The sequence below is a fragment of the Dipodomys merriami genome, unplaced genomic scaffold (genome assembly GCF_024711535.1).
Source record: "Dipodomys merriami isolate MVZ:Mamm:240054 unplaced genomic scaffold, mDipMer1.0.p SCAF_8, whole genome shotgun sequence".
Lineage (NCBI taxonomy): Eukaryota > Metazoa > Chordata > Mammalia > Rodentia > Heteromyidae > Dipodomys > Dipodomys merriami.
Window position 1 is genome coordinate 18,616,429 of NW_027206401.1, and position 27,072 is coordinate 18,643,500.

Sequence of the window (27,072 nt, forward strand, 5' to 3'; positions counted from 1 at the left end):
GCCTTGCATGCATGAGACCCTGGGTTCAATTCCTCAGCACCACATAAGCAAAAAGAAAAAAGCCGGAAGTGGTGCTGTGACTCAAGTGGTAGAGCGCTAGCCTTGAGCTGAAGAGTTGAGGGACAGCACCCAGGCCCAGAGTCCAAGCCCCATGACTGGACCCAAAAATAAAAATAAAAAAAGAATTAGAAGATTTTCTGAAACTCTTATCTCTTTCTTACGATTGTTTTATTCAGTCATCCTAACAGTTCTTACATTATGACAGTTTTTTGGACAGTTCATTGGACACAAGAGTCAGCCAAATGGAAGTTAGGAGCAAAAAAGTAAGAATATTCCAAACTACCCAGATATTGTGCAAAACTGTCTGGAGAAAGAAGAGAATAGATCTGTTCAAGAACTTCCATTATTTCACTACTACTCAAGTCTAGTATAGAAATGGGTGGGAAAAGCCCTCAGACAGGTCGAGTCATAGAGGCTAAAGCTCAGCGAGATGGCCTCTCTGCTGTATTAGTGGTACTGAAGACTTGCAAGGCCTGGATTGCATCCTTTCTTCTCTACGGTCTGAAAGAACAAGACCGTAGAGAAGTAAAATAGCAAAGACTTCTTGAGGAAAAAGATAAGCAGAGCTTCCACTAGATGGGAGGTAAGGAGGCATTACAAGGAAAGGCACCACTTGGTAAGCATCATGAAGGAGACGAGTTGTCTCTAAGAGAGAGCTGTGTGACTCTCAAGGTCATTAGACATCCTGAGGGTCCTACCAGTCACCAGGCCCAATCAATGGCTCCACACAGTCTGCATGAGTTCTCCATGGGTTCTTTAGCCTCTCTGACTAGATGCCCATTTTGGAGCAGATCTCAGGGCTCTTTGTTCACATGCAAGTCTTCCAGGAGCAATGGGCCATGCATGACATGATGCCCAGGGGCCTACATGCATGGCTGCTCAAAGCCATACCGATGTGATGTCTAGGGGTCTGCATATAGGACTGCTCAAGGCCATGTGAGCGATGCAGAGATACTCTAGGACAGGGGAGGGGCAGGGCTTTGGGCCGACTGCCTGACCAGGCTCATTTTCTGTGCTCATTAGTAAGGTTAAAGTCCTCATGAATAGGCTGTCACTAAAAAGCTTTCTTGGGCTTTTGATGGATTCAAAGAAACATCTTCTTTGGTCCAAACAGCACTAAACCAAAACCCCAGACTTCTAAATGAAGCCCAATCATGAATGCTTTTGAATTTTGGCAAATTATAGGAAATTATAAATAGAGTTAGGTTTATAAGCACCGCCACAAGTGCAAGCATAGTAATGGATTTTGAGGTTCCCCAACCTTAGAAGAGTGGGAACATAGACTAGAAAAGCCTTCATTGTGTCCATCCGATTCACCCATTGGTTCTGTTAGATGAGTGTGCAGGAGACGGTGAGGTTATCCAAATAATTGCTTCTCATTGCCCATAATGGACTTGCCTGTCTGAAGTGGTCTCAGGATTTCCATTTTCCTTGAGGAAAATCTACCGTTTCACCATGAGAATGATTCTTATTCCTAAGGAGCTTAATGCAAGAGATAGTCATCACTCCTGCTTGCAAAAGTTGATATTTTCCAGCACAATTGAACTGCTCTTAGCCTACACAGAAAGAAGCAGGCTTTGGCTGGGGTTTCAATTTCTCCATCAGTTTCCAAGCCTATTTGCTATTGTAGAACTGGGCTGGGAAAGATGGAGTTAAGGTTCGTTGGGCACAAATAAGACAGGTAGGAGGGAGGGAAAAATCAGCTTTCTCTTTAGAGGGAGCTTTGACATGGAAATGTACCTCCTGAAGATAATGGAGAAGGAGGAGTCCCGCTGCTCCAGGAGTAGAGGAAAATGAGAACCCTCCAAAAAGGGAGAGGGGAAAAAAATATGACACATACCTCTCGAAAAACAAACAGTGGGAATGAAAGAATCGACTGTTGTGCCTGCCACCACCTCCACAAAGGACAGAGAAGGTGACAGGGCAGTCGCTCTGCACGAAGTCCCTCAGAAAAGAGATTTGAGGCTACACTCTCAAATGACAGCATCCCACACACAATTAGAGCAGTGTAAAGTTGGGGTGAGTTGCATTTCTTACTTTCCACATTCAGATTGTGAATAAAGGGGTCCCTGAGAGGGGGGAAAAATGGTCTTCTGTTATTTTATCAATGGCTAATCAGTGAAATTCTAGAAAGAGTTTCCCACACTTCATTCCACCCCAGTTAGGATTTTCTGGCTTTGACTAGCGCCTTGTCACTGTCCTCTGAATTATAATGTGGCCTGTTGTTTCTCCCCTTCTTCAGAAGTCGCCCAAATAATGGCAGTTGATGAGTAAACACAGCCTGAGATTTCCTCATCTTCTCTTGTGTAAGTGTAACTGCAACTACTGGTGTCGGTTTAAAAGTCAGCTCTGCAACGAGAAAGCTAGCAGGGCAAGAACGCAGGTCACAGGTCACAGAATGCCAAAGGAGGGCGGAGCCTGAAGGCTGGCCCAACACTGACTGAGACGTGGTATTGAACGTGCTTAGGCCCAATGGCTGCACACCTCCAGCCAGGAGGGCAGCTTGCTGAGGAAGGGGCCACCTCTCCCAGTGTTAGGGGCTCAGGTCCCCTGTCTTCCTCATTGAAGGGACATTGACAGGAATCCAGGGAGGGGTGGCTTGAGTGAGGTCTCCTGACTCTCCTTTTCTGTGTTGGTTCAGTCCCTCACCGTCCAGAAGTCTCATGAGGGAAGAAATCTAATATTCTAGGCTTTCTGTGAAGAGGGGAGGCAGGCAAGGGAGGGGGGGAGAGGCAGAAAGAGAAGAAAAAGGAGTAGCAAGAGTCAGGGAGAGAAGGACAGAAGACCTTATAATAGCAAGCAAAAGGGAAAAGGGAACTGAGTCATTTCACAGCGTTCTCTAGGGAGGTAAGCTACATGATTTGCTGTCGTGGGTTCAGGCCTTCGTTACTATGAAAATTAAAAATGGCTTCCATTGATAGAAAATAGATAAATACACACATAGCAAACCTCATGTCTTAGCCTGTTTCCTGCCACTATAACAGAATACTCAAGACAGGATAATTTATAAGAAATAAAGGTTTGAGGCTGGGCACCAGTGGCTCACGCCTGTAATCCTAGCTACTCAAGAGGCTGAGATCTGAGGATCATGGTTCAAAGCCAGTCTGGGCAGGAAAGTCAGTGAGACTCTTATCTCTAATAAAGCACTAGAAAACCAGAAGTGGTACTGTGGCTCAAGCGGTAGAGCACTCGCCTTGACCTGAAGAGCACAAGGACAGTGCCCAAGCCCAGAGTTCAAGCCCCACAACCGACAAAAAAATAAATAAATAAAGGCTTATTTGGCTCATAGTTCTAGATCCTAGGAAGTCGAGAGTATCACTCACCTCGCTAACTTCTGGTGAGGACCTGGTTCTACTTCTCATGGTAGAAAGTAGAAGGGCAGGCAGCCAGATGGACAAGAGAATGCACCTGCTGAGCAGCTTCCGAGGAACAAACTCATAGTAATGAATCCATTCACCCAAGAGTGAATACTCACACACTCCTACATTAACCTATCCAGCAGTAACCTTTCCATGACAGCTCTACCCTGTAACCTAAAACCTTCCTGGGCTTCACGTCCCAACGTTGATGCAGGGAGAAATAAAGGTTCCAACACAAAGGCTTTTGGGGGCACACTCATAGCATAGCACTTCACATTCTCTCACCAGAAGTGCTCATGGTTGGACTCGATAAGCATCCTGTCGGCACTTACGTGGCATGTATGGTTAATTTGGTTTGACCAGCACATAGAGGTTATCTTGTGCATAGTGTTTATGATAGCCCTTTCGTACTTAAGAGCTCTTCATGAACACTTTTCCCTGCTAATAACTATTCATCTGGTTTTAAAGTCAATCTGTCCCTGATGCCAGTATAACCCGTACTACACAGAGCTGAGGAAACAGCATCAAGGATGGTCTCCACCACACTGGGTGCTTTGTCCTCTAGCACTGACCCACCTGAACTGAATGGGGACAGGTGAAAAACCTAGTCAGAAACAGGAAGACCAAAGAGCCCCAAAATGATGAGTCCTGAATGACGGAAACATCCATCTAAGGGCTTTGACTATGCACAGCTAGCCTTGGTCACCTCACTTACCTGGTTGGCTCCCTTCTGAGGCCCGACACTATTTATTAATGCTCACAGGAAATCATGATAGACATCCTACAGTTAGATGTCAACTGTAGATGTCTCTTTATCAGGATCTTCACATTTTCAACATGGTCTAGATAAGTCCACTTCAGACCTTGACTGCACAGGAAACTGTAAAGGAAAATTGCTTACCCACCCTCACCCCCGGTTTCCCCGCTTCCTTCTCTGGAACAAATAGAGCTGTTTCATCACTTGGTGGTGGTGGTGGTGGTGGCTCTGCCTCGTTCTGGCATATGCCTTTTCCCCAAGATCTCAGGGGAGAAAACCTAACAGAGCCAGACAGAGGAGCTGGTAGGAGGTGGGGGTAATGTCTCTGGGAAGTAAGCGCCTTCTATTCTGCAGCAATAATCTAAGCAGTGAGGACAAAAGAGAGGAAGAAAGAAAGGTGTACTGAGATCACTGCCATTGTGAATATAAATTTCCAGTCACATAGCTTTTCCTGTCTCCCGAAAGTTATGAAGGTTACCTTGTTATAGCTATAAAGGGTCTTTCATTTTTCTTGGTTAGATGCTAAGAAAGTAAAGAATGAAACAAAAAACTGTATACCTTGTAGACAGATAAGGTAGGTGGGTAAATAGATACATAGATATATAGATAGACAGGTACATAGATCTCATTTACAACTCTGATCACAGAGCTCAAATAACCCTATCACATTGCCAGGCTCTTTTTTATTAAAATTAATGTATGCCAGTGGCAGCACTACTACATTATGTCAAAGTCAGAGACATATTTGAGAAGAAACCAGTCACAAGAAAGAAATGAAATGTAATAAGTGCCATGGTAACAAGTTGATTTGTTGCTTTGCTTACTAAATGACAAAATTATGTTTAATAGGCAAATAGCTGAAAATAGCTCCACAATAAATAATGACATAATTATATAGTAGGATAACTTTCAAATCCACTCCTTATTGTCTCTTCTTACCACTGCCTTAGTAATAAAACACAGCATTATTGGGTGCATCGTACTCGCTAGACATAGATCTAAATGTTATACACCTGTTCATTCAATTAATCCTTAATCCTTTCAGGAACTCAGAAAAGGAAACGAAGGCATAGGAAAGTCAAGCAATTTCCACCAAGTCGTAGCTGATCCAGGCCAGCCCCACATTCCAGGTGAAGTCATATAGCTCTGTGGTTTTTATTCCAAATCCCTGTGTGCATCTGTAACTTTCACCAATATCTCTTCCTCTTTCTGGTTTGGTCTTCCTGCCTCCAACCTCTCTAATGAATTTATTCATGTGCATAATCATTCTTGTTACCACCCACTGTTTGAAGTCCATCAATGATTGCCTTTTGCCTCTAGAGCAAAGTCCAACCTGCTGAAACGCAGCACGCTTCATACTCTCATCTAAATTGTTCTTTCAATACCATTGCCCTCCTGCCTCTCCCTTTGCAAATGTCTTCTGTACTTCCTTATCCCTTGAGTGCATAGTGCTCAGTCTTTGTTACTATTTGGGAACTAGAAGAAATCAGGGGCGCCGTGGGGTCTCCCTTCATCTTATAGCAAACAATACTTTCCCACTCCTCTAAGTTCCCACTTCTGTCCATCCCTCTTCCAACCCTCATTTTTATTCTTTAAATTTGTTTTGAACTCCTTCCAGTATGACTTTTCATCTGCTTCTCGGGATTATAGTGCCTATCAACTAAAGGTGATAGCTGGCAAACCTTGAAAACCCAATCCTCTCTGCACTTTGTACACAGTGCAGGCTCAATAGATAGTGGTTGAACTCAGTTGAAATTCATTCGATTTTGTGTTTGGATAAGAATAGAATAAAGTTTTCTATTTGTAACTTTTTCCAGCCCCAAGAGCAGTAAAGAGAAGTACTTGCGTGGAGGAGGAATACTTCCAAGGCTTGGGGAGCACAAGATATATGTCATCACATTCTTACCTGGGGTCTCATATTTCTGTTCTACAAGTGAGCAGGGAGTCTACTGGGCAGCAGGACAGCCTTTCTTGTTTCTCTTCCTGTTGTGATTCTTTTCAAGGCCCTATCACAACCAGGCCTCGTGGACCACTAGAGAAATGTCTTCTCATTCCATACAAGCCATGCTATTTACTACAGAAAATCCAAGCTTGCTTCATGGACTGTTTCCCTACTCCCCTTCTCCTTGTACAAAATCCTCTTTGTTCCCTAAAAAGCATTAGTTATAAAGGTAGAATGTAGAAGGTGATTAATAGACGGACAGCACACGTAATAAAATATTAGAAGAATTGTAAAAGGTGTAATACTGAAAATACCAAGAAATGAAGAAAAATAGTATAAGTAGCTTTTTTAAAAAAAGAAAAAGACATAAAATATTGAAGAATGAGACCCATCTAAGAGATGTTATAAAATATATCTCCACCCCCAATTAAAAAGCAGTATTTCTAGCCTCTACTATGACTGGTCCATTGTGCTCTGGTATTTCTTTCTCACAGAAGTAAATTGCTGGCTTCCAAATGAACAATAACTCTGAATGAAGAAGCTCATTTAGCACTTAGTAAGTGTCTCCTTGATTCTGCTTGGTTTTGATTGTCTTTCATGAACACTGTTGAGATGAATGAACAGAATGACACCACTTGCGTTGGGACCACATACTTGAGTCAAATGCTGCCTCTGCTCCCTCTTCACCAGTGTGTGCTATATTCTCTTAATTTTGTCTCTTACTAACAATCATAAGCTGTAGGTTCAAATATACAAATCAATTTTAGTTTGGTAGCATAGCACTGAAATATTCATCATAAATGAAATGTAGACATCACACTAAGTCGGTCATTATGGCACAAACTATCAATGATTCTAGCAATGGATGCACAGCACTTTTTTCATCACTGTGCTGTTCATCCAGGAATTCTCTAGGAGATCCCTATTCCAGACCCTGCAGATCACTATAATCTATTTACATACTTTTATTTCACTGGTTTTTTTCCCCTGATTATACCCACCATATGTTCCTTCTATATCATCTTGGTAAATCTCTCTTGGCCCTGTGTCTAAGAATCTGATGATCTCTTCTTTGATTCTGGGTACTAAAATCTGTTCTCTACTTTCACTTAGCAAAGCCTGAATGAAATCTAACCAAGTGATATTCAGTCATGAAGGTTGTTTTTTTTTTATTTTTTTATTGTAAAAATAGTGTACAGAGGGGTTAGAGTTGCATGAGTAAGGTAATGAGTACGTTTCCCATCGAGCATTGTTACCTCCTCCTTTGTTTTTTCCCTACCATGAAGGTTGTTAAATCCTGCAACTAGAAAGAAAAAATATAAACAACTGCACAATTACAATTATTCTATTCCCTCTCTTTCCTTCTCCCTATAAAATCACCTTGTTCTCATAAAAGTGTTGTCTACAAAGGTGGAAAATAGGGAAAGTAGCTAATAGTTGAACTGATAAATATTTGGGCAGTTAACTTGCCTGCATGGAGATTGACAGGCATAGTACGATGAGAAGACCATGAGGAAATTTGCTCTTCCATTGCATACATCAGAATATAAAGATAAGGCTGTAACTGGAAACATTCTCCTTTCCAGTGTACTTTTAGAATTTACCTGAAATATTGCCTTGGGGGTTAGGAAAGACATTTCAAAGACAAGTTATAGAATTTCCAAAGCAAAAAAGTAAAGAATAAGAAAACAAAGATAAAACTTTTATTCTGACCAACATAGAGTAATAAAAAAAAAAAAGAAATAGGTTTAGAAACAAACAAAAAACATGGATAAAAATCTATAATACACTTTTCAGGACACTAGACACCAGGCAACAAAAGGGTAATGTCTGAATGACAAGAAGCAAGCAAGTTGAATTCTATCATTTCTCCAGGTTGTTGTCTTGAGATACTAGGTAGTGATGCCAGATGTAGGACGTGGTAGACTCCCTGAGTTGATACAACAGAGCTAAGGGTCCAAAGAGACCAAGGCAGGTAGATTTGGTAAATCAGCTCACTGGAGAAGACAGTAATAGGCCGAGAACGCGTAAGAGACTCGCAGAAGATCTCCAAGCTGTCCACAGCGTATACATGTAAGGAAACTCTCTGATGTTGGCAAAAGAATAACCTAGAAGGACTAGAGCAAACAGTATCTATGATACAGGAACATATAGAGAAATGATAGACCACACCAGAATAATCCCATAATTTCTGATGATGGGAGAGAGTTGACTCAGTTAAGGGAATAATTAGCTCTACAGCAAATACCACTGTTGTTATGACATGTCTGAAAAGAACAATTAGAAAGATGCAAACTATTTTCAAATTACTTAGTGTATCTCAGAAGAATGCTCAAGAGTATTTTTAGGACTACAAAAAATATCCAAGTAGCAAGTAAAATTCAATACACATACATGTATGACTGTAATTGTCTTAATAAGTTTGTGAGGATTAAAAGTAAATAAAGTGAGTTTTGTTGTTTCTTTACCATAGATGAACAAAATTAGAAGTCAGTCTCAGAGATAAGTCTGAAAACTAAATACCATCTTTCTACATAATCTGAAGATTAAGAAAGACTAGTACAAAGGGTGACTCAGAAAGTATTTTAAGTGAGAAAGAAAAGATAGCAACATTTGCAAAGACTCCACATAGAGCTCCCCTTTGACCCAGCAATCCCACTTGTGGGCTGTTGGGGCTTCGTCTGTCCCACAAAAGACGGACGGGGTCCGAGGAAAGGTAAGTGCGAGGAAAGGTAAGTGCGGGGCTCGCCCGTTCCCTAGCCTCCCTCAGCCCAGGAGACAACCTCCCTCAGCCCAGGAGACAATCAGATACAGCAGGGAGCCAAATCCAGCAGGTAGAAAACTCATTTATTAACAGAGAGCAGCCCCTTTTAAAGACAAAAAGGGTGGGTGGTATGGTAAGTAAATTAGGCTCTGCCCACTCAACTCCCTCCCAGCGCCATCTTTGCTGCCCATGTGCTCCACAGTGGGCATTTACCCAAATGATCACAAACAAGACCATACTAAAGCTACCAGCACAACTATGTTTATTGCAGCATTATTTACCATAGCTAAGATACGGAACCAACCCAGATGTCCCTCAGTAGATGAATGGATCAAGAAAATGTGGTATATATACACAATGAAATTCTATGCCTCCGTCAGAAAGAATGACATTGCCCCATTTGTTAGGATATGGAAAGACTTAGAAAAAATTAAGTGAAGTAAGCCAGACCCATGGTTTCCCCTATTTGCAATAACTAGTATATGTCTGAGACAAGCAGAAAAGGTCAGATAAGTTGATGTTAGGCAAAATGAACCCCAAGATAAGGACTCAAATGGTTTTTCTTTCTTGCTATTTTTTCTAGCATATTGATAAGGTGATTTCTTTGTTGCTTTGTATGTCCTTCCCACATGGTATAACCCCTGTTTTCACTGTATTTGATGTTGGTATAATTTGGGGAGGGGAAAGGAAAAAACAAATTATTTAGATAGGTATACAGGTGGACCCATTGCAACAATGAAAGATACAAGATGCTATGTCGAAAAATGAACTTTACAACTTTTTTTTTGGGGGGGGGACATGGGAGGGCAGGGATGGGAAGGGGAAACAAAGGAGGAGTCAATAATGCTTGATAAGAAATGTACTCATGGGCTGGGAAGGTGGCTCAGTGGTAGAGTGCTTGCCTTGCATGCAAGAGGCCCTGGGTTCGATTCCTCAGCACCACATAAGCAAAAAGAAAAAAAGCCAGAAGAGGAGCTATGGCTCAAGTGGTAGAGCTCAGGCCCCAAGACTGGACCCCCCCCCCAAAAAAGAAAAAGAAATGTACTCATTACCTTCTCATGTAATTATAACCCCTCTGTATGGTATTTTCACAATAAAAAATTAATAATTTTTTAAAAAGATAGTGACATTTGTAGAATGCCACACAAACAATTTTAATAGGGAAATCTATGACACTAGAAATATATTTTATAAGATAAGGTTTTAATAAAGAACTATGTTTTAATGATAAACTAAAATAAGGCGTGGCAAACAATGGCCCAAAGGACAAATCAAAACCTGTTTGCGTAGATCTAGCTTTAATTGGAACAGTGTCACCCTATTCCTTTATATTGTACAGCAGTATACGTACTCCAATGGCAGAGCTGAGTCGTGGGTACAGATTGTATGGTTCCCACAGGCTAAAATGTTGCCATGTCACCATTTGCATACAAAATTAGTTCACCAAACTAGAAAAAAAGAAAAAATTAAAACCAAAGTAGGTAGGAAAACCTTAACAAAAATCAAATCAAATTTCAGTGAAATTGAGAAAATATAAAATGAATAGAGAAAGCTATGATTGCTTGAAGGAAAAAAAATGTGAAGATGATTAACATTCATACAGACTCATTAGAAAGACACAAATTATCAGTATGAAAAATGATGTGAGTTCCAGGTCCCACAGATAATGAAAACAGAATAGAAAACTAGCATGAACTTTGTGCTAATAAATTTGTCAACTTAGAAGAAATGAACAAATTTCTTGAAAGGCAAAATAAACAGCCAAAGCTCACTGAAGAAGTATGCATTCTGAATAAACCTGAATTTACTACAGAAAAATTACCTTGCAACTACAAACTCACAATGAAAAATTCATTCTGATCAGATTTTGCTGAAAAAGTTCTTCTACATTTTAAGAAACAAATATTAACCATTCTACACCAACTCTTCCAGAAAATGGAAGAGAAGGAACTATCCTCTGCCCCTATAAGCTTACATACTTACTAGACAATACTACAGTATGAATCAAACAAAGTAATCAGACAAGAAAACTTTGTACCAGTATACGTCATGAAAATGAACTTTAAAATATCAAATAAAGTCCAACAATATATAAAAGAATAATACATCATGAAAGAGTTGGGTTTATTTGACAAAAGCAGGGTTTGTGAGCAATTTTGATAAAACATTCAAAAATCAGCTTAATTCATGCTATTAAACAGTGGAAAAATAAAAACCATATGATCATCACCACAAGAGCCAAAAAATACAACATAGATATCTGATTTAAAAAAATAATCAGCAAATGAAAATAAAGAAACTTCCCTAACTTTCTGAACTGAACCTATGAAAATCTACAGTGAATGTTATACTTTGTGATGAAAGATTATTTTCCCTTTATATCAGAAAAATACGATATCTGAAATTACATCTGTCTAACGCTGTACTGAAGGTCCTAGCTAGTGAAATAAGGATAGAAAATGAAAATATAGTGATCTAAAGCAGAGCAGTGGTTTCTGGGATCTGGGGAAAAGTGGGGAAAGGGGAAAGTACCACAAAGAATCTCCAAGGGGTCACAAAGGAAGTTTGAGGAGCAATAGACATTTATCATCTGGACTAAGGTGGTAATTTTGTGGATATACATACATATGTCAAAACTTATCACTGTACACCTTTTACATCTCAGTTTGTGTCTATATAAATAAACCTGCCATTTATATATATTCAAACTTTTTACATGCCAAGATTTTCTGTTGGGAATAGTGTGACCTGAAAAACCCAATAGATTGCATAAGCTTTTTTTTGAAAGGGGGTAAAACAATATTGTATACAGTTAGAAATATTTAAACAAGAAAAAAGAAAAAATCAGGGGAATAAGTTATATATCTTCAAATACTTTCAAGATGGTCTCTAGACCAAATAGCTCAAAAGAAATTTAAGAAAAGAACAATTGGGACCATATTCAATTCTATGTAACCACCAAATCCATGGCCAATGTGCTGTAATACTTAATGTGATATTATTATTGTAGCAATCAAGAGACATAGCTTTGCCAACAAGAAGTAATATAAAGATAATTCTATTTTCTTCTATGCATTGTTTAATGACATAAAGTGTAAATTTGCCTTTTCCCTCCAATACTTTCCCTCTCCTCTGCTGATCCTAAGCCGCATCCCTAGAGTCTACCAAAGAAAGGAAGAAGCTGAATGAGAGATACCATCATCTCGACCAGTGAAGAAAATGTGGTATACAAAATACATGTATTACATATATTATATATTATACATAAAATGGAATTCTATGCCTCCATCAGAAAGAATGACACTGCCCCATTTGTTAGGAAATGGAAAAACTTGGAAAAAAAATCATATTAAGTGAAGTAAGCCAGACCCAAACAAGTATAGGTCCTCTGGCTTCCCATTTGCAATAATTAGTATTCATCTAGGATAATCTTATCAGATGAGCAGAAAAGCTCAAAAGCTATATACATATGACCATATAAGATGATGCTAGGTGAAATGAACCCCAAGATATGAACCCAAGAGGTTTTTCTTTGTTGCTGTTGTTTTTAATGTATTATGTGATTTTTTTTTGTTTCTTTTGTATGTTCTTTCCCCTATGGTGTATCTCCTGTTGTCACTGTATTTGATTTTGATACCCTGCATCTTGTATATACATTTATCTAATTTGGGGAGGGAAAGGGGAATAACAAAATGCTGAAGCAAGGACACAGGATGACCCATTGCAACAATGAGACTCACAAGACACTATGTTGGAAATGAATTTTACAACTTCGGAAGGTGGAGGAGGAGTAAGGAAGAGGGGGAGGGAAGGGATAGTAGAATAAAAACAAAGGAGGGGTTAACAATGCTCTACAAGAAATGTACTCATTACCTTACTCATGTAACTGTAACCCTCTCTTTACAGTATCTTTACAATAATTTAAAAAAAAAAAAAAAGGATTGGTACAGTCCTGCAGTGAAAAGGACACTCTTGGTTAAGAGCCTGGTCTCAATGCCACACTGAGTGACATTAATAGACTTATCTAAACTCTCAAAGCATCATTTGCCTCTTCTGAAAAACAGATTGTATTAACTTCCTAAAATGGTTCTTTGAGTGTGAGATGATTTAATACATATGAAGTACTTAAAATACACTGGACACATAGGAAACTCTCTATAAGCACTAGATAGCTGTATGTATTCCCATCATTTTCCCCTCTTCACAGAAAGATACTTTTGGACTGAAAATGGAACAAGCAAGCATCAAAAAGAGTGAGATTCCCTCTTTAGAAGTGATCAAATTACTACTGGCTGAATACAGGGCAGGGTAAGTGATTAGCAGATTCATTCACTTGGTAGTGACTAAACAGTGTCTACATTCCCAAACTGTTTTTCTGTCTTGGTTATTTTTTGCCTGCTTCTCCCCACCTATCCAGGCTAGATCAGAGCATCTTGAGTTCTCTTGATCCTGGGTATTTTTCTTTTCTTTAGCTTGAAGGTGTTTCATAAAAAGCCTTTTTTCAGATGACAAACCTGACAATCCATAAAAGAAGGAATAAAAAATATGAAAAACAACCTCACAGGAAATCAAATATTTGATAATATAAAGAATGTCCCTGACTTACGTATACACAAGTTGTTAAAGCGTTGAGAATTTTGTGTAAAAAAAAAATATGTAAAATGTTTTCAGCCAGCTGACACTCACACAATGAGAATTGTTTTGCAAGATGGATGAAACAGAAAAAGAAAATGTGAAGTTAATACCTTCCAGACAGAATTAACAGGTATTTTAATTACAAAACTCATTTCTCTGATCCCTTCTGTCTTATTTATCTTGCATTCAGGAAAATTCTAAGCAAATTTTTTTAATGTATTAACCCTGATGTCCAAAGGAATATTCATTTTCTAATCACATTGAAATTTCATGGTCTATTCCTTATATCTCCTTTAGCATGAGAATTTAGGAGTGTTCTTACTTCAATTAAAGGGGAACACTACCTTACTCTACTCTAGCCTAGCCTGAGCCTATAATCTTCCTCCATTTCCAACATTCAACCTCCAACCTTCAAATATTCACACACTCTTTGTATTCACCGTGAGGCCACTTTGGCCTTGGATCCATCTCCAACTACTAAGCAATCTATCTCTTCTGCATTTCTGTTCCTTTTGTCCTCTCCACTACCTTTAACTCTGCTGAGTCTTGCTCCTCCTCTCAGAATTATCTCAATCTCATTTTGTACCTGTGACATCATCCATTTCCCACCTCCACAAGAATAGTAGATGTAATACATGATTTCTAAAATATACTATTGGAATTATCATTTTACTACTAACCTTTAGAATAGAGTTACTAGACTTGGTCTCAGTAAAGAAAGAGAAATAGATTATTTTTCTGTCATTTTTTTGTTTGTTGGTCCAAGGGCTTAAACACAAGGCCTGAGTAGTGTCTCTGGGCCCTTTTTGCTCAAGAACAGCATTCTACCACTTGGAACTACAATTCAAGTTTTCTCGTGGTTAATTAGAGAGTCTCACAGACTTTCTTGCTTGTGCTAGCTTTGAACTGCAATCTTCAGATTTCAGCCTCTTGAGTAGTTACAATTATAGGCATATTTCTGTGTTTTTTGGTGTGTTTTTGGTGTGCTGGTACTGGGTCTTGAACTCATGCCTGTACACTGTCACTGAGCTGTTTTCCTGAAGACTATGGCTCTACCACTTGAACCACAGCTCCACTTCTGGCTTTTTGGTGGCTAACAGGAGGTAAGAGTCGCACAGGCTGATTTGAATCACAATCCTCAGATCTCTGTCTCCGGAACAGCTAGGATTACAGACATGAGCCAGATGCCTCTGGCTCTTGTGTATAATCCTAGCTACTCAGGAGACTGAGTAGCTTTCCTGCCAGGAAAGTTTGTGAGAATCTTGTCTCCAATTAATCACCAAAAAGGTGGAAGTGGAGCTGTGGCTCAAGTGACAAATTGTTAACCTTGAGCACAAAAGGTCAAGGACAACACCCAGGCCATGAGTTCAAATCCCAGAAAGGCACAAAAGAAAGGAAGAAGGAAGGGGCTGGGAAGGTAGCTCAGTGACAGAGTGCTTGCCTTGCATGCATGAGACCCTGGGTTCGATTCCTCAGCACCATATAAGCAGAAAAAGCTGGAAGTGGTGCAGTGGCTCAAGTGGTAGAGTGCTAGCCTTGAGCTGAAGAGCTGAGGGACAGCACCCAAGCCCATAGTTCAGGCCCCATGACCAACAAAAAAAAAAAAAAAAGAAAGAAAGAAAGAAAAAGAAGGAAGGAAGGAAAGGAGGGAGGGAGCAAGGCAGGAAGGGAAGAAGGGAGAGAGGAAAGGAGGGAGGAAGGGAGGGAGGAAGGGAAGGAAGGAAAGGAAAAGAAAGAAAAAAGAAGCAGATGAATGACCTAACTATAGACCAAATGCATATGGAATAGTAATGTGGATATGTATTACAACCTTATATGTGCATTTTGTTGTTAGAACTTTATAATTTTCAGATCAATAAGTCAGTAATCTCTTTGACACTGAATTCTAGCTTTGTATGAAATAGTGTATATGCTCCAGTGCGGAAATGATAGCCAAACTATTGGTGTTTTCCACTCAGTAATACCATGGTTAACACATACTTTTCTCTAGGCCATTTGCTCTAACCTCTCTATGATCTACATGACATCTCTTAGCCTTTTCCTCTCTGAGTCTAAACTCCAGCAGTGATATCCACAGACCCCCAGGGAGATGAGTGTCTTACCATGGAGGTCCCTGACAGTATTAGTTTCCTCCTGGCTGATACCAAGAGAACAAATCAATGTTAATTCCCCATTCATAGAACAAAGGTCATAGAATGACCTGGAGAAGTAGCTTGAACTTGTATCCAAGTATCATGTATCCAAGATCACAGAGTTTGGTGATATGGAGTTAGTCTTGGGACCTTTTGAAAGCTTAACATTCTTTTTTTGATGTATCTTAGATTTTAAAGCATCTTTCATATAGACATGTTGGAGAATAGAACTTATTAAGACCTTTGTTCATATCTCTAGTTTTTATATCAGCCCTACAAAGGCCACTCTATGACTCTAACTTTATACTTATTTTACAGTCCAGAAGACCGAGTGAAGAGAGGTTAGCCATGTAAGTGTTAAGGTTCTGAGTCCGCTCCCTAAACCAGTATTTCACACTACCTCTTGACAAATTCTGGATGATACTCAGCCTCAAAGGTGTAACAGAGAATGAGGTCTAGGAAAATACTTTCATAGTATTAATAGAATATATATATATATATATATATATATATATATATATATATATATATATATATATAATGTAGAATGATACAGAGAAAGGAAAGAACTAAAAAAACCCACAATTTTCTAAAATAACACTTCAGTCTAAAGAGATCTTGACTCCTGGACCACTAGCTGCAGATTTTATTTTTTTTCTTTTGAGCTACTGATTAAAAAGCAAAATAGCCATTTATAAACATTGTTAATCATTGTTCTTTTGGTGAGAAAACTTTTCAATCTGTTTTTTAAACTGTTAAGTAATAACACTAATTCAATTTGGATGGGAGAGAAGTGTTGAAACATTTGTGCTGATGTCATTGTTTACCTAGTAGAGACCATCCTAATATTCTAGGAAAAAAATAACTCCTGCAGGAAGGTTTCTGTTCTCAAAACAACATTCCACAAAACTTAGAAGAAGAAGAAGAAAATGTAAGGCCTAAGAGCTGGGTCCCTATCAACAAAGTTATTTCAAATGTATATGGATTTATTATCTAAAATAATTGAAAACATCTTAAATATAAGTAAATAAAGGTCATTTTTGCTTATTTGTTTTGCTATTATATGAACCCATGAACCCATATCCATTCTATCTTGGCATGAATCAGCTCCAAATGAGTGGGGCAGTTGCTGGCCTGATAGCCGTGGTTCTCATTGTTTAGTTATACTGGAAATATCTTTGGAATGAGTCTAATCTGAATTTTTTTTTAAGTAGCAATTCTCTCTAACTTCTAAATAATAGAATTTTTTGTGGATTTTTCATTGTTGTTGTTGTTTTAGAGTATGGGGGCAGATGGCAAGGGACGAAAGGAAGTTGGTGTGTATGTATGACACATTTTTAATTAAAAATAAGATTCTCATACACACACACACACACACACACACACACTCCTCTCCCTATAATTCTTCCACTATTTGGACATCTAAAAGAATTTGGAAAGGGGTTGATAAAGATACATTTAAGTTACATGCTATCTACTAATTTAACCATGTCCGTGTGATATTTTCAGGCAAGTAACTACTTTAATCTTTAAAAAACAATTTTTTTGCCAGTCATGGGACTTGAACTCAGGGCTGGAGAACTGTCCCTGAGCTTCTTTTGCTCAAGGATAGTGCTCTACCACTTGAGCCACAGCACTTCTGGCTTTTATTTCTGTTTAGGTGGTACTGAGGAATCAAACCCAGGGCTTCATGCATGCTAGGCAAGGACTTTACCACTAAGCCATATTCCCAGTCCCTTTTAATCTTTTTTTAAACTATTTTAAGATTGAACAAAAGAATGAAGAGGCAAAATAACAGGAACATGCATGTGATGACACATGCACACACACACACACGCACACATACACATGTGCACACCAAGGTGTGTAATAAAGTGGAAAGGTACTGGTGGCTGATGCTTGTAATCCTAACTACTCAGAAAGCAGAGATCTAAAAGATCACAGTTTGAGACCACACGAGCAGAAAAGTTAGCTAGACTGTATTTCCAAAATATTCATCAAAAAGCAGGGTTGAAAGCATGTCTCAAGTGGTAAAGCACCAGCCTCATAAGCATGAAGCCCTAAATTCAAACTCCAGTACTACCATCAATAAGAGGAAGAGTGGGGGGAGGGGAGCAGAAGAGGAGGAAGAGGAGGAAGAAGCAGAGAGAAGAGCAGAGCAAGGAAGCAAAATAGTTCAAGATGGCACTGTAATTTGCACCATTCTTTTGACCAAAAAGCATAAATTCTGCTGAGGGTTTGGTTGTTTTCCCCAACTACAGACTGGGGCCATGGATAAGGAAGACAGATTTGTATGTCTAGTTGATTCGCAGTTTCTGTGAGAAATTATCCACTCCAGTAAATTTTGTTATTTGGGCAATTTCTTTCTCAGAAATGATCCTGCCCTTAACTCTCAGGCAGGGCTGAGGCCAAGGATGAGCTGCGGTTCTAGTCACTGCTGAGAGAGGGAGCAGAGGCCACGCCTCTCGCCAGAGTCTTAAAAAGGTTACAGGAGACTGGAATGTTGTTGTTTTTCCTGCTTGAAGCCACTCCTTTTTCTGATCATGTGTATACTTTGAAACTTCAGACAAGGTATAATTAAACATGTCCCCTGTCAACACTGGAGGATGGCGCTTGCTTCTGTGTACACAGGCACACAAATTTTTATGGGTATTTAAGATGGATATCTTTTGGAAGAAAAATTGTGTTTTTATTTATTAATCAAGACCTAACTGCCAAATATGTTAAATGCATCTTATTTTTACTTTTCCTATGAGCTTTCCTATGTCTTTAGTGATGAAAATATATAAATCCAGGTGTCTTATTTCTCCCCTCAACTATAATTCTGAATTACACTGAAGAAAGTTGTAAAGAAGGAAAGACTCAAAATATATATTTCATATCAAGCATTTTACTGTGACATAAAAAAAGAAAAGAAAACCAAGATTTACGTTTAGTGAAAAGGAATATTCCAGCAATTACCACAAGATTCCACAGCTGTCAACTCAAGAAACTATTTTTCTTTCTTGGATTCTAACTCATCAATTTCCACAATTGCTTCATAAGTAATCAGGGCTTTTATGAAAATGATAGTCGCCAAAAATGCCACTTTGATTGCCTTCATTTCATGGACATACTATTTACAGGCATGTTTACTGCCACTAATAAGTTTCTTTTTAATTTTAAAATTCGTTCCCTTGAAATGGGCTTTAACAACAACAATAAAATGGGGACTAAAATATTCTCGCAGGATTTAGATAAGAGTATCAATTTCCCTACGCATGTCTTTACAACATGCAATAAAAATGTACTCAGGAAACAGGAAAGGATGCAGTTGTTGATCTTGGTAAGGACTGCATCCATGTTTGTTTGGACCCCTTTTTGTTACTTGAGAACATATTGCTTGGAAGAGTTGCTCGACTACATATGTGACTTCACTCGTGATCGATAAACAGCCATACTTGAATCAGATTGAGTTTATACGTGCATTTATACATCCACCAAGTATTTCACCAAGCTTTTATGCTAGATTTAGCAAATACAATTTTGTATCAGACATAAATACTGCTCTTAATTTGCATGTATCCCAGTGGGAACATTAAAGAATAATGTTCCTTACCACCAGATATTAGGCCCTTGTACCAGTTAACTGTTACTACAATCCATGTCCCATTACAACAGCAAATCTTAACTCTTGTGGTGATACTGGAATTTGAACTTAGGGCCTTGCACTTTCTACCACTTAAGCCACACTCCCATACTTAAATCCTGATGTTTTATGGACTTATAAAAGGAAGCATGTGGGCTGGGAAGGTGGCTCAGTGGTAGAGCGCTTGCCTTGCATGCCTGGGGCCCTGGGTTCGATTCCCCAGCACCACATAAGCAAAAAGAAAAAAAAGCCGGAAGTGGAGCTATGGCTCAAGTGGTAGAGTGCTTGCTTTGAGCTGAAGAGCTGTGGGATAGCGCCCAGGCCCAGAGTTCAGGCCCCACAACCGGACCCAAAAAAAATAAAATAAAATAAAAGGAAGCATGTATCTCTTACTCAGCTATCCACAAGTCATATGAAGCTGATGTAGGCTTGGATTCTGTTGGGCTTGACCTCAAACTTTGCACTGGGTCTAGTTCTGCTACCTGTGCCATGAACCAGTGAAGGAGCCATGCACTTTTCAAAGGAAAAGGAAATAGCACAAAAGTAGAAGTTGTGAGGCACATTTCAAGCTCCTGCTAACAATTCATTGGCTAAGTCATGCCACATGTCAAACCCAGGATCAATGAGACAGAGAACCATACATCTCTCATAGCACATAAAAATACTGTGATGTCCATAGGTAAACAATTCTAAGGAGACTGCTGTTGAGAAAAATTATGAAGGTTCAGGATGCACAGAGTTTAGTATTAGCTTGAATGCTCATTTGGTTTTTCCATAAAACCCGCTAACCTGCCCTGAACACACATGTCATCTTCAGACAAATGGATTTTCATTTTCACACTTAAATTAAGCAACATTACATGCCATTTTGGCTTGGGGAGATTTCCATCATTTTTAGTTGACTATTTGGGCACCATTTTGTTTTGTAGGAGTCATATTGTCAGATAATTAAGGGCAAAAAAGCAAATACTTCACAGATCACACACAATGTCACCACAACTGGCCATAGCCTGAGACTCACAGAAGCATCACAGCATCAACCAAGTTGTGTGATGTGCTCTTGGAATTTTTTCTCTAAAACTTCTTTCGATTTTTTAATTATTTCATTTTAACCATACTTGGTTAAAACTGCATGTAATTCATCAGACTTACTGTAACAACAAAGCAAGAAAATAGTGAATGTTTCCTGCACGAGATCCAGTTTCCTTATGCTATCCTCTCTTTCCACACTGTTCCTTATGCAGGAAAATCTCATCGAATCCAAAGATTCCCTTCATGTCTATGCATGGATAGCACTAGTTTCTATTTACAGCTCAGAATGCTCCTTACTTCCACAGTTTTATGATGAAGGAATTACTATATTTGCATATTTCAAAGACATTTCCAACTCACATCTTAAGTGAAACTCAGGATTATCCCCCATTTCTTCTTATAGAATGAAAATGGCATTCTTACTGGGCATCAGTGCCTCACACCAAGCTACTCAGGAGGCTGAGATCTGAGGAACACAGATCAAAGCTAGCCCAGGCAGGAAAGTCCATGAAAATTATGTCTTCAATTAACCATCAAAACAAAACAAACAAAAAACCCAGAAGTAGAACTGTGGCTCAAGTGGTAGAGCATTAACCTTGAGCAAAAAGAGCTCAGCAACAGTGACCAGTGAGTTCAAGCCCCAGGGACTGACATCCAAAAATAAATAAATAAATAGATAAATATTCCCTTAGTATTCCCCATTCCACTCAAGTGCTGCACTATTCATCCATGCAAGCCAGAAATCTACGAATCTATAGTGTTCTCTCTCCAATCTTCAGGTCCCATTGACCTCAAACACTTACTTTACCTCATAAGTGTATCTAGGACCCTTTAGTTTTCTCCTCCTTCACCAGAGTCCTTCTCCCATTCCCAGGACCTCACAACCACATCACTGTAGCATCAATTAACCAGCATACCCACTCTGAAACTGGCCTTATTTAATTTGATTTCTTTATAACCTGTAATAAAAAAATGAGCATAGAATTGATGATGACAGAAGAAGTATTGAGTAAATGAATATATGAATGAATGTAAGATATACACAGGAATTTTAATACAGGCAAAAATGGGCATGCTCAGCATGAAGAGGTTTTGCAAATAAGTATGTAAAGACAGACTATCAGTTTTGCCTTTATTGCCAGAACGCCCCACCTCTGTTCTCTAAGTCTCCTCAGAAATAGCCCTCTCTGCTTCATACCCTCTTTCAATACTTGCTAGCACAAAGGGTCAAATTCACATTGAAGTCCTTATTATCAACAGTTAGTCTTACTGTACTGGAAGGAAGTAAGGGGTACGTAGGGCAGAGGCAGTGACCTGGCAAGAAAACAAACCCCAGGACAGAAAGGAAGGCCAGGTAAGCGCTAGCAATGCTGTATGTAGCAAATTTAGCAAAGATGATGGGAGACAATAGCCAAGGAGAGGACAGTGAGGATAGTGAAAACCAAGCCCCAGCAGCAACGCTTAGCCAAAGGTATTTGATCTAAGAATGATGAAATGCATACAACTTCCAAGGAGAAAGGTGACATCAAAAGTGTCCATTACAGAGCTAGATTGTTTTCCAGGAATGTTTGCCTAAAGTAAAGAAGATAAGGAAAAGGAGACAATGTCTCCTGGCCTGCAGGAATAAGAAAGGATAATGAGGGTCCAGGTGTCAGAAGACACCAGGCATCCCTGTAGTTGCTGGGAAATGGAGGCATTCTAGATGATGGAGGACAAACATCCCATCTAAGACTCTAGTATCCAGATTCACCATCCCCAGGGGCTTCCTCCCAAGGGGACTTTGAATGGCTAGCCCTAGCATCACATGACTAGCTCAGCTCTCACAATCCTTTCCAGATACCCTCACTATGTCTCTACTGGAGAAACTAGAGTTGGTCAGGAATTCTCCATCCATTAGTAGACAGAGACTGAGGATTGGCTCAGAGATATATGGAAATACTCTTTGACTTAGGATGGGCTACATTCTGTAAACCCACTATAAACTAAGGATATCACAAGCCAAAAAAAAAACCGCATAGACCACCATAGGCTGCCGAACACCATAGCCTAGCAACACAAAGTTCTGCAGCTCTTCCGTTGTTTTATGCTGTAGCTGCATACCTGCCTGGGAGCCATGACACCCAGTATCACAAGACAGGATCACACCAAATATTGATAGCTCAAGGATAGATCAAAAGTCAACATCTGAAGTAGGATTTCCCCTGAGTGAGTATGATTTTTTTACATCATCCTAAGGTCAAAAAGTCGTAAGTTAAACCACTGTAAGTGAGTGGGAAAATGCCTCTGCAGTTAATGACTAGGAAGTCTCAACTTACTGTGTGAGCCTTATTAACTTGACAAGTGTATTATTAAGTCAAGTAAATACTTATTATGAACTTCTGAACAAAGTACTCAAGAAGAGCATTGATTGGAGCATGCATTAAGAACACACATGGACTCATAAACACCTGTTCACACTTCCCGGGAAGCAGCTACATTCCCTCATCAGCTCTTGGTCTAGCACAAGATCCCTGACAAGTTGAAGCAAGTTGACTGTGGCCCCCATCAAATGACAGTCAGACATGGCAAGATTGATAGAATCAAATGGGTTTTTTTGTTGTTGTTTTCTTATTGTGAAAATACCGTACAGATGAGTTACAATTACATGAGCAAGGTAATGAGTACATTTCTTATCAAGCATTGTTGACTCCTCCTTTGTTTCCCCTTCCCATCCCTGCCCTCCCATGTCCCCCCTCAAAAAATATAGTTGTAAAGTTCATTTTTCTACATAGCATTTTGTACCTTTCATTGTCGCAATGGGTCCACCTGTATCCCTATCTAAATAATTTGTTTTTCCTTTCCCCTCCCCAAATTATACCAACATCAAATACAGTGAAAACAGGGGTTATACTGTGGGGGAGGGACATACAAAGCAACAAAGAAATCATCTTATAAATACGTTAAAAACAATAGCAAGAAAGAAAAACAATTTGAGTCCTTATCTCAGGGTTCATTTTGCCTAACATCAACTTATCTGACCTTTTCTACTTGTCTCAGATATATACTAGTTATTGCAAATAGGGGAAACCATGGGGCCTATGTTTCTTTGGGCCTGGCTTACTTCACTTAATATAATTTTTTCCAAGTCTTTCCATTTCCTAACAAATGGGGCAATGTCGTTCTTTCTGATGGAGGCATAGAATTCCATTGTGCATATATACCACATTTTCTTGATCCATTCATCTACTGAGGGACATCTGGGTTGGTTCTGTATCTTAGCTATGGTAAATAATGCTGCAATAAACATAGTTGTGCTGGTAGCTTTAGTATGGTCTTATTTGTGATCATTCAAATGTTTGAGATTTTGAATTTGAGAATGGTGAATACGTTTCCTATCTTTCATTTAGTAAATGTGAAGGCCTTCAAAGGGCTTTAGGACACTTTGTAGCTCTGTCAGTGATATACCAGTGACTTAAAGAAGTAGACCAAATAGATCTAGAGGTATTTAGTTTTCAGTCTTAGTGACTGAAAAAGATCAGCCAAGTATTCCTTCAAATTTATAATTACTGAATGGATTGCATAATGATAGATATGTTCAATATTAAAGTATTAGTTGGTTCTTATAACAACTTATCCTGTGGTGTGGACAGACCCAACCTACAGCATTAAGCGAGGAACGGGGGAGGGATTGTTATGTCTGTGCAATCTTCTCATGACCTAGGCCTACAGACTCCAGAATTCACAACACTCCATCGCACCACCACCACCAAATGATGAATTACACAGCTGTAACCTTTTGACATGCTCTGTTGGAACTAAAGGCCCTCAGAAGGGTTGCTACATGACAATAACACATGCTAGCTTACAAAATTCCCTTTTGGATCTGTATTCAAGTGCTATGTGACAAATCAGACATTTCCCCACCCACAAATAAGTGGGAAGTAGAATCGTTCTTTTGGGGGGTTAGAGGGAGGCATGGAGGGGCGGAGGGCGGTTTTGCTTGATTGCAGAGGGATTGATCTCAGGACTTCACACTTACAATCAGGGGCTCTACCACTGAAGTTAGGCATTCAGCCTTTTGGCCTTGGATATTTTCAAAGGAAGATCATACTTTATACCAACTGGCACAAAGTGAGACTTTCAGTCCAGCCTGGACCGAGCTGTGATCCTTCTATTTGTGCTTCTGCTGCTGAGATAATAGGTAATCCGTCCCGTTGTGTGAGGAGTCTCATTAACTTGTTTTTGCCTGGGCTGGCCTCCAAACATGATCCTCCAATATCTGCTTTTAATGTACCCAGCTCAGACTTACTAATTCTTAATGTGGGAAAAATAGAAGGCAGTATTGATAGTGATCGGCTGATAACACCTAGAGGGATGGAAACTAAAATAATAATATCAAAATTACTTTCCACTATTTTTCTCTTGAAGTAATGCATTAAAAGTAACCAACTCTCAGCCAGGAGCCAGTGGCTTATGCTTATAATCCTAGCTACTTCAGGAGGCTAAGATCTGAGGATGGAGGTTCAAAGCCAAGCCAGACAGACAAGCCCAAGAAACTCTTATCTCCAAGTGCTGCAAGCAGTCAAGTGTCAGACTGGACTTTAAGCAAGAATTCACTACCCTGAGCTCAAGCCCTAGTACTGGTAAATAAATAAACAAACTAGGAAAATGTGAACTCCTCCTTTAAGAACACCTTTAGCAAGTGTTTTCAATAAGTCAATTGCTATGAACATTGGTTCACAGTCATATTTGTCAAATATAAGGTAAAAGCAAAAGAGTGTTCAAAATCTGTTTTTAAACAAATTATGCCAGCTACTGATTGGCCTTGACAACGGTGCTTTGTCTTTATTTTTTTTAAGTTATTATTTTATCTTATTTTTAGTTTTTCCCAGTCTTGAGGCTTGAACTCAGGCCTGGGCACTGTCCCTGAGCTTTTATTGCACAAGGCTAGCACTTTGCCACTTGAGCCACAGCTCTACTTTAGCTTCTTGGTGATTAATTGGAAATAAGAGTCTCATGGACATTCTTAACTCACCTGGCTTCAATCCATGATCCTCAGATCTCAGCCTCGTGAGTAGCTAGGATTCTAGGCATAAGCCACCAGCACCTGGCTTTGCTTTGTTTTGTTATCACTGTGTCTGGGGTCCAGGCCTGGAACATCAGAATTCAATAATACCTGCTGAATACCTCGATAAAATGGTTGAATGAATAGATGGATAGACAGAGAGATAAAAGGTATGTAGAATAAATACAGAGCGTAATGTCATCTAGGCCACAAATACTGCCTACTTATTATTGAACTTTAAAAGTCCTGACAATGTTTTGAAAGTAAAGGTTATGTTTTGACAAAACTAATTTAGTGTTGTGTGAAGCATAATTTTGGAGTCCAAATGACTATGTTTGACAGCCTCTCTCTAAGCAGGCCTGCATTTTATTTAGACCAGGGCATCATGACTGACAAGTTATATTTTTTCTTTGTTTGAAGGTCTTTGCATAAATGGATGATTATACCAGCTATGGATTCCTTCTAGTTTCTGCTGCCTTATAACCCTTGACAGAAAGGCCTTGCTTCCAGGAGCAGATAGACCAGGATTCTTAAGATGAGATAAGCAGACAACATCTGAATCTCTGCTATGATTGTTCTAAAGAATATGGCTTCTTTAAGAATCTGTCCATTTTAAGGAGGAGTCTGAGAGCAACACCACCAAGGCTGATATGCTTCACAGAGTAGAAGGCAGAGGTGTTTCTTTGAGGAAGGGGCTTCATGTGTACAAAGTTTTACCAAACTCTACGCAGATCTCCAAACCATATGACTTTGCAAATTTATCTAAGAATTGAATCATTTGTTCCAATTTAGCATTTCAGGCTTTCTGAGAATAGTATTTCCAAGAACACCCGGGAGAATTTAGAGTGTGAATAATTCTATACTTGTCTTCCTTGTTATAAATGAAAAAGAAAAAAAATAAACTCTAAACAATAAAAAGACCAATTAAAGCATTTGAATTCTATGGTTCACACAGACTGGCCTACACAGATTGATTCATTTGTGGCAAATTATGACATGAAACATTTTTTTTAAATCAACTTCAACTTTAAAGTAGGTGGTACAAGTACATGAAAGGCAGAGTTTAGCTTACATTTTGCCTTTGGTTTCTCTTTTCCTGTGCTATCTTTATAAAAGCTGTAAGTAGCAGCTTAGAAAATGCTGGAGAGGTTTTTAATCTTTTCCTTCTTTTTTTAAAGAAGAATGATTTGGCCTGAAACTTAGTGATTTGCATATGGGCGGATCTCGACATATCCTGTACTTTATCTTGTTCACATTGTACAAAATGTGAATATGAACATTAGGATTTAAAACAAAATCAGCACTAGCTGAACACAACATTAAAAATGTATTCATTCCAAACTGAATTATCATTGTTGGTGATGTTCTCTTTTGTAAACCTTAAAAAAAAAAAAACAACTGAGAGAATGGTAATTCAAACCACATGGTTGCTTCATTCCACCACCATTCTTGGCAGAGCTAGGGCTGCCTGGCAACCTTGCTGTCAGCTGGGCCCTGGTAATCAAAGCAGCATTGCCCTGTAGTTAAATCTAATGCTTTCTTTCTGAGAACTCATCAGAGGAAGCTTTTTCTTCTTATCAGTCTTCTTGGTAATTTTTGAACAGGGTTTCTGAGCATAAAGAGAACATATCCTTATGGAGATGGCTGTTGAAACAGTGAAAAACAAAGTAAAATAATAAAGTATTCTTATAACTCTGCAAGGAAAAGAAAGAAAGAAAG